Here is a 9,113-nt window from a genome sequence, read left to right as displayed (position 1 = left end):
CAAAAGACCTGGCAGGGGATGTATCGATACACTAACTAATCAATTCCCAGTTGTGTACAGAGAACAGAATGCATCTAATGTGTTATTAACAATTAACCATGTTCAGTTGTTAACCAAATGCAAATAGAACAGATATTATACAAACAGAGACTACTGTTCTTAGAAGTCCTTTAAGTAATGGAAGCAACTTTAAGACAGTTCAGGCATTTCTGGCCAATGTTCTTCACCCAAGCTTTAATTTCAGATAAAATAACAAATCTAGGTGAAATTGGACTTTCTATTGACATGACACAAGGCACCTCATAAGATGTTCTCCCTTAAGATAAACATTGCAATGAAAATTTATTCTTTAAAACAAAATAGAAGAGGTTTCTGATACTATCCTCACAAATGTATAGATATATGTTTTATTTCACAAGCTTTTTTCTTAATCTTTGTCCAATTATTCCATACTCTTCTGAAAAAAACAGCTACTTCAGGTATTTACTCTTATGCATGACTATGTAACTATTACCAGGCAAACACTAATTTACTTAGTTGTTTGGAATATGGAATGATTACACAGTCAGAATGAAAACAGTAAATTCTTACATAATTTCATTGTATTTATATCTTCTATTGACCATCTTCTCTAATTCTAGAAATTTGTTATAAACTAAAAAAAAGCATGGACATGATTATTTTTTTTTTTTTTTAGTATTTACAGGATTTATTTAACACAAATAAAAATCTGCAAAGCTCTTTACTCATTTTCTTCACTCCTCAGTCTAGCATTTGGATTGGTGATCTTGATGGCCAGCTGAGCTGCTCTCTCAACAATAACTTTCCTATTCTTAGATGATACATTGTGAGCGATCTCAGCACAGTAAGATTTGTTGCACATCAGGAGCACCTCGAGCTCTTTGACGTTGTGCACCAAAAACTTCCTGAATCCACTCGGTAGCATGTGTTTTGTCTTCTTATTGCTTCCATAACCAATATTGGGCATCAATATCTGGCCCTTGAATCGTCTTCACACCCTGTTATCAATGCCCCTTGGTTTATGCCAGTTTCTCTTGATCTTGACATATCTGTCGGACTGGTGCCGGATGAACTTCTTGGTCCTCTTCTTGACGATTTTAAGTTTCACGAGGGGTCTGAGGGCAGGCATGGCGCCGGCGAAGAGATAGCTGCCCCTCCACGGGCAGCGCCAACAGAAAGAGAGAGAAAGAAAAGCGCATGGACATGATTATAATAGCATCAAACCTGGTTTTCCAGGTCTAGGGTTAAGGGCACAAAAAGTCTCAACACATGTGTATTAGGATAAAGCTTCCATAGGCATGTTTGGTTTCAGATAAGAGTAAAAGTTAAAACTTTGGAAGTCACTCATGCAGCAAAATTCCAATTTAAAACTAGACTTAGTATTAACCAGGTAGGAAGCATTCTTGTTCGAAAGGAAAAAAAAAACACCATCAGGGAACTGAATCAAGAGGATCCTGCCTGAAGGAAGAGGATCCATGCTGAGATCATCCCCTTAATTTTATCCCAGATACAGACATCCACCTGTCACAGTTCAAGATCGTAATCCTTCTGAGTATCTTGTGACATATCCCTGGAATGGTGGATTATTGACTTAATGATTCATTAAATCACTGTGTCCAAATTCAAAACTCAGAACAATATGAATCACAGTCCCAAGAGATTTTACCTTGTATAGTAATTTTCACTAAACACTACTTAGGGCTGGATACACTTATTTCTCTCTTGGTGTTTCAATAAGCAATAAATTTACTGAGACTCACACTCAAACAAAAGCTTTTGCTTAACATCCTTCACTTATTTTCTTTTCTTTTCTTCTCCTCAAGTTTAAACTCATCTTGGTACAAAGATCAATAATTCAAAATCACTTCTATATGGGGTGGATCCAAGATGGCAGAGTAAATGCAGGGACTTGCTTGAGCTCTCCCTCAAATCCCTATAAACACCTGAAAAAATGACTCTAAGCAAATTCAAGAGCTACAGACCCCACAAAATTATGGAATAAAACAATTTTCCAGCCCAAGATGGCCTGTATGTTTGCTGGGAAGGGTCTGTCATACTGTGCTAGGAGTGCAGTGCAGCCCAGCCTAGGCTGCACCAGCACAGACCAGCCTGGAGCACACCGGGTGGAGCAGACCTCAGTGTACTGAATCACTGAGCTGTGGCTACTTCCAGACTTCTCAACCCACAAACACAAAAGACAACTTAGCAGATCAATGGGAAAACTGTTGGACCTGGGTGGGAGAAGGTTGTGGTCCGGGCCCAGCCCCAGGGCAGTGGAGGTAGAGGTGGCCACAGTGTCAGTGGAGGCAGTAACAGCAGCTTCCAGAGCTCCAGGCCCACAGATTATGAGGTGAATCAAGTGGCTGATCAGGCCAGGAGTACAGGATCTCTTTGCTTGCAGTGAGGCAGTATGCTATTGCTTTGCCTGCTTGGATCTGGGTCACAGCCCTGTTTGGTGGTCCTGGGGTAAGGAGGAGGGATGGTGTGACAGAATTTGTGGTGGCTGTGGAGAGAGAATCCCCCTAGGTGGTCCAAGGCAGAAAAGAGTGCTCAAGGTCACTCAAAGACCAGAGCACAGGCCAGTAGAGGAGTAAACACCTCTTCTTGGACATTCCCCCTTCGAAGTGCTGAAAATTTACAGGTGCTTACAAGTAGCTTGAAAAACAGCTATGCAAAACTTCTGAAGCTTGGGACAAAGCACTCTCCACTCTGGAAGCAGAGGCATACCTTGACAAAGAGCTCGAAAGTCAAGTAATTGGCTGGGAAAATGAGCAGACAATATAAAAAATGTCATACTATAGAATCTAACTTTGGTGACAATGAAAATCAAAATATTCAGTCAGAAGAAGACAACAAAGTTAAAGATCCTATGTCAAAATCCTCCGAGAACAAAAAAAATATGATTTTTTCTCAGGCCATGAAAGAGCTCGAAAAGGATTTTGAAAATCAATAAGAGAAGTAGAGGAAAAATTGGGAAAAGAAATGAGAGGAATACAAGAAAATCATGAAAAACATGTCAACAGCTTGTTGAAGGAGACCCAGAAAAATACTGAAGAAAATTAAAACTTAAAAAATAGACTTACCTATGTAGCAAAAGAGGTCCAAAAAGCCAATGAGAAGATGAAAGCCTTTAAAAACAGAATTGGCCAAATGGAAAATTAAATCTAAAAGCTAACTGAAGAAAATATTGCTTAAAAATTAGAATGGAGCAAATGGAAGCTAATGACTTTATGAGACATCAAGAGATTATATAACAGAACCAAAGACTGAAAAAAAGAAGAAAGTGTGAAATATCTCATTGGAAAAACCACTGACCTGGAAAATAGGTTCAGGAGAGATAATTTAGAAATTAATGGCCCATCTGAAAGCCACGATCAAAAAAAGAGCCTAGACATCATCTTTCAAGAAATTATCAAGGAAAACTGCCCTGAAATTCTAGAACCATAGGGGAAAATAGAAATTGAAAGAATCCACTGGTTTCCTCTGGGAAAAGTTTGCAAAAGGAAAACTCTTAGGAATATTGTAGCAAAATTCCAGAGGTCTCAGATCATGGAGAAAATGTTGCAAGCAACTAGAAAGAAATAATTCAAGTATTGTGGAAATACAATCACTATAACACAAGATCTAGCAGCTTCTACATTAAGGGATTGATGACCTTGGAATATGATATTCTGGACATCAAACGAGGTAGGATTAAAACTAAGAATCACTAATCCAGCAAAAGCGAGTGTAATGCCTCAGAGGAAAAAATAGATTTTCAATGAAATAGAGGACTTTCATGCATTCTTGATGAAACGACCAGAGCTGAAAAGAAAATTTGACTTTCAAATCCAATAATCAAGCGAAGCATGAAAAGAAAGTTTACATTGAACAACAGTGAAAGTTCATCTGTTAACACTGCCCTGATCCCAGAAGAAAAACTTGCATTTTTCTTGAAAGAGAAGGGAGATCACATGAGCCAGTTGGTCTCAGCCATAAAATGGACATTGGTAGTCATGAGAATGGTGCTTTAATTTATTTATGTTACTCATCAACAGTGGCATAGAAAGTGTGAGTGTCCATTTTGAAAATTTTATTTTATCCCCTCACTTACGAACTTTCCATTAGTCAGTCCTCCTATAATTTTCATGAAGAGAATTCCACCTTTCATCTGCTCCTGTATGTATTCATAGGACATGGAAAGAAAAGTCAAACAACTCAATGTACCAAAAGACCAAAGATGATCTTCTTGTTTTCAGCATAGGAAATGACCGCTGTTTTAGGTCTACTTAACATTTTGGACGAATTGGTACCATTCTGGCTCAAACAAAATAGTCATAATAGCTGGGGTGATCAAAGGCATTTTGGCATAATGGATAAAAGAGAAATCAAAGTCAGAAAGACCTTGGTCAAGTCCAGACTCTGGCTTTTGACCTATGAACTCCAGTCTTATAAATACTTGGTAAGCATGTCCTTCCTAAGTGTTTGGCACTGTTCTAAGTTCTAGGGTTAAAAAGAAATGCCAAAATGATGTCCCTTATCTCAATTTAACTGGTACAACATTAAATGTGTAATATTTTTAAAAAAGAAATCACTTCTACATTATAAACAAACTTTTAGATTCTTGGTAAACCATTTCATTGTTTAGGAATCTCACAATCTGAACAAACCCTTTCCTAGGGGTGATAAGATGTATGATCTTGCCTAAACAGATGGTCTGTAGCATATCCTTGCAAGTTTACAAACAAGGGAGTTTTATAAGGTCTTTTCTTGTACCTTTTCCCACAGGGTAATTACCAAATTTCCCAATTTTCCCTCACACTTCCAGTCACTACCAAATCTCATAAATCAGTAATGGAGCCAAATGGCATGATTTTTTTTTCTCAATCTATTACAGCTAATCTATCTGGGAGTTCTCAGGAGGGTTTGAGATCACTGCTCCTGCTCCTTAAATAAGTTTCATTTTTTTTTGTCAGGAGAAAGCAAGACAATTCTTAAAATTAAAATTTAACATAATCTATTCCAAAAATGGATAGGAATTAGATAATTTTACACACACACACACACACATACACACACACACACATACACACACACACACTATACACAACCTAAGGAATTATCACCCTTCAAAACTGTACCTGTCTTGTTTCTTTCATATTCTTAGCCAACACTTCCTTTATCAATCATACCCCAAATAATCTTTCCTTCACGGAGTTTTTTTTTTTTCCCTTTCCCTGAGCAGGGGCGGAGACAGAGAGAGAGAGAAAGAGAGTGAGTCACCTCTGTCTTTTACCTCAAGGTTATTCTGTTTTTGTCCTATGATACAGAGGGCAAGTGCTGTTTCAAAGCTATTGTTAATAGCACTGAAAACCTCATTTTTGCCTAAGCTATGAATCTTCCATTAAGAAACATAGACAACCCAACATGCTGCAAGCCTCTTAAGAAGCACAAGCCAATCAACATTTTCTAGGTGTCCCCATATTTAGGCCAGGTATTTAGCATGCTGGATGTGGGTGACCAACCTGGATTAGCCATAGCAGATTTACCACCTTTCCTCTTCTTCCCCTGGGATGAGAATGCCCAACATTTCCCCTTAGAAGGTTTCTCTTGCCAAGCCCATTTCTTCAGAATCTTGTCAACTATGATAATTGTAAGCAGGTAGACCATCCTGAGGAAAGGTGCCACTCTAATGAGAGGATTCTGTGGTACTGAAGAAAGAGCGGCCTATACCAGCTTAGTAATAAATAGGTTTTATTAGAGGAACCTTACTCATGAGGTGATCCTGGGTAGCAGCAGGACAAAATGGTAGATCCCTGCAGCAACCCCTGGTCATGTCAAAAATTCTATAGAAAAAAAAAGAAGGCATAGTAACAGGGATGGCCCAGGGACACATATAAGTTTTCTCATGAAATAGAGTTGCTTTTCTTGTTTAAATTAACCATGATACTTGCATTCACATTACCATACTCTTGCTCTTATCACTTAACATCTTGATCCTCTATGCAACTTGTTAAGGCTATAAGTGGCAGAAGAGTTGCTGGTCTGCATTGTAGAGGAATTTTCTTTATCCAGCAGGCCCTTCTACTAATGAAATCAAAGGTCCATTCCCTAATCCTACTTAAGAGAAAGATTTGGATTTGAATCTCAGTCCTTCACTTAGTATTCAAATTGCATCTTGGTGGAAAAGAGCCTTGGATTTGGTGTCAGAACACCTGGGTTCAAATTCCAGCCCTGACATTTACTACTTAAATGATGTTAGGCAACTCACTTAACCTCTTTGACCCTTGGTTTCCTCATCTGGTAAATACGAATATTGGGCTATGTGATTTCTAAAGTCCATTCTAGTTCTAAATATAGCATCTAATGATAATATAAATTTATAACCTAGTAAAGAAATAAAAAAACTAATTAAAAAGAATTATTAAGCTTCTTTCCTATGCAGTATTGTGCTAGGTGATAGGGGTATAAGACTTGAAGTACCCTGTCATGTAGAATTCACATTTCACTAACTAATAATAGTTCGGGGGGCAGCGCAATGGTATTTAATTATGAGTGCTGTAGAAGAAAGTATCGTATAGGTACAAACTGAATAATATCTAGGCCATCAAGCTCCTTACCAATTCTATGGTTTTAAGGGAAATGTACATAAACATATTTGACACTAGAAATAATGTGATCAGAGGAAAGGAAAGGCAGAGATAGAGTGAGGCACAAAGAAAATGGTAGAAGAAATTGTAATAGAAAAAGATCACTTTCATTTGAGGAGATGAAGACTTTGCAGCATTTTTCTTTTCTAAATACAGACTTAAACATTGGGAACGTTAATAGTTCAGGCTTGCTTGAACATAGAGTGCATAAAGGGAAAGAGAGTGACATAAATGTATAGTATTAGTTTGAAACCATATTATGTAGGTCCTTAAATTTCAAGGTAGAGAATATGCATTTTCTGTTCTACTCAATGAGGAGTCCGGGAAGGTTTTCTTAGCTGGGGAAGGCTTATTGCAGGCTTTTGAGGAAGGAAGATTATTTTGTCAACCAAGTAAAAGTTGAAATGGGGGTGGGGGGAACTGGATGCATAGAAACTACTTGTGCAGCTTTTCTCAAATAGAAAAAGAGTATAATAACCTTGCACATATATTCAAGCTGCGTACTGTTGTCATCCCTTGGTAATCCAGAATGCCTATGGCACTTAGTCCTTTATTCACTATCCCTCCTAACATGTCTGACGATATTAATAACTTCTGTAGGCTTCAGAATTTTACATGACTTTTAACTTCCTGTATTACTTTTGTTAGAAAATGCTTTTTAAAGGGGGTGTGCCTTTTCTTCCTTTTGAACACTGAAAATGCATTTGAAAATGAACAGAATTATTATCTGACTTTGATTTTCTTATATTTATGAGATTATAGGAAGAGGTAGCTGAGGCACACTTGTCTTTGATGCTTTAGGGAGTCAGGTAGTTTCTTCTAAGCTCTATCGACTTCAAGCAGAAACTAGACTCTTTCACCACTCCCTAGTTCCATTGAGTAGAACTCAGCACATTGAAGTTCCAGGGACTTCAAAATAGCACACCTGCTTCTTTTGGATGTGTATTTATCTTGCAATACCCTACTCAAGCAGGTTAATAATGTAGTTGTTTCCATCTTCAATTAGAGTTACCCCATTAATCAAAGGAATTGTCATTTACATCCTACTTTATTCTTTTTTCCATTTCAATCCTTAGTATTAGGTTTCTGAAGTGAATTGATTAAGAACATTTTACTATCTCTTCTCCAATGTGACTATATTATTTAGCTATCATTCCTTGTCATTCTTTGCATTTCCATGATATCCACCCATCTACCAAGAGTGTCCTGTGCCTACAAGGCTAGTGGTAACAAAATATCCTTGCAGATGAAATGTAAGCTGACTATTCTGAAATTATTTCAATAATAATTAATTCTTGTGGCTTAAGTGACACTAAATTTTCATAGTAAAACAGTATTTTCAGCTAGTTCCTCAGCTGTCAATTTTCAGTATTAAGAACTGATTGCATTATGAAATATCCTTTGTTAGAATTCCTGGGGTTTTCCATTAATAAAAGGAATAGGGATACTTACCACAATGCTTTGAAAACATAATTTCTTGCCACCTGAAGGTTTTAAATATTTTTGTGAAACAATTTGAACTTTGTTTCCAGAAGGATAAGCAGACAAAAGCTTAAAAATGAAGACTACAAACTGGTAAAGTACATGAACTCAAGTGAACCACCAAAATTTGTAAAAAATATGATTTTGTTTAAATAAATTACAATATAAATATGAAGAAGCAGAGACACTTTCTTGGAAAGCATCAATAACCATGGTAACTATAATCTTTTAGTCTTGAGTATATATTCATAGATCACCTTTACATATGGTTTATTTTATTTTGGTAAAATAGAAATCTTTCATAGTTTCTGTATAAGAATTTCTGCATTCTTAAAAATATTATATTTTCAAGGTCAAATTATTCTAGGAATTTTGGTGAGAAAAGTAATAAAGTTTGACCAAATACATTGTGAATGTCTCTGAAAACAAACAAATATTATGTAGGAATCTCTTTTTTAATATCTTGTATATCGCATTTGCACAAGCATACTTCCTTTCTTTGTATGTACTCTAGATAATCATGACTTCAGGATACCTACATGGATAAAAATCTTTCTGTAGTATTTCCTTGTTTAGAATTTCTTGGCTCCTTTTCCAAATTATTTTCTAGCTCCCATCATCAATTGTATTTGTATGGGAGTGGGGGGAGGGGATGAGGCACTCATTAATCATGGAACAAATAAGGTTTACTTTGTTCAGACACGGCAAGGATATACAGCAAAGAAAGATCCAACAACCCTTAGTTTCTACCCTCTTGTCTCCATCTGGAAATGTTTCTTGTCACTAAGGGTCTAAAGGATCCTATGGTCTGAGGAAACCATCCAGTCTGAGAGTTACTGAACTTACACTGCTGAGGTGTTTTATGCCCCCAGGCCTGGAAGCTGCATCAAGGAGGGTGAGGCCTATCAAATTGCATAACAGGAAGAAGTCTTGGAATTCAGAGACCTTTAATTAAGGTAACAGTGGTCATCTCATAAATGG

General features: G+C 37.0%; 1 pseudogene; it reads right to left on the bottom strand.

Moving 5' to 3' along the window:
• Positions 1-742: 742 nt before the first annotated feature.
• Positions 743-1,150, bottom strand: LOC118833869 (annotated as a pseudogene).
• Between the last annotated feature and the right edge of the window lie 7,963 nt (positions 1,151-9,113).

The sequence above is a fragment of the Trichosurus vulpecula genome, chromosome 1 (assembly GCF_011100635.1).
Source record: "Trichosurus vulpecula isolate mTriVul1 chromosome 1, mTriVul1.pri, whole genome shotgun sequence".
NCBI lineage: Eukaryota > Metazoa > Chordata > Mammalia > Diprotodontia > Phalangeridae > Trichosurus > Trichosurus vulpecula.
Note: the sequence above shows the minus strand (reverse complement) of the source record. Positions and strands in the feature narration are given on the sequence as shown.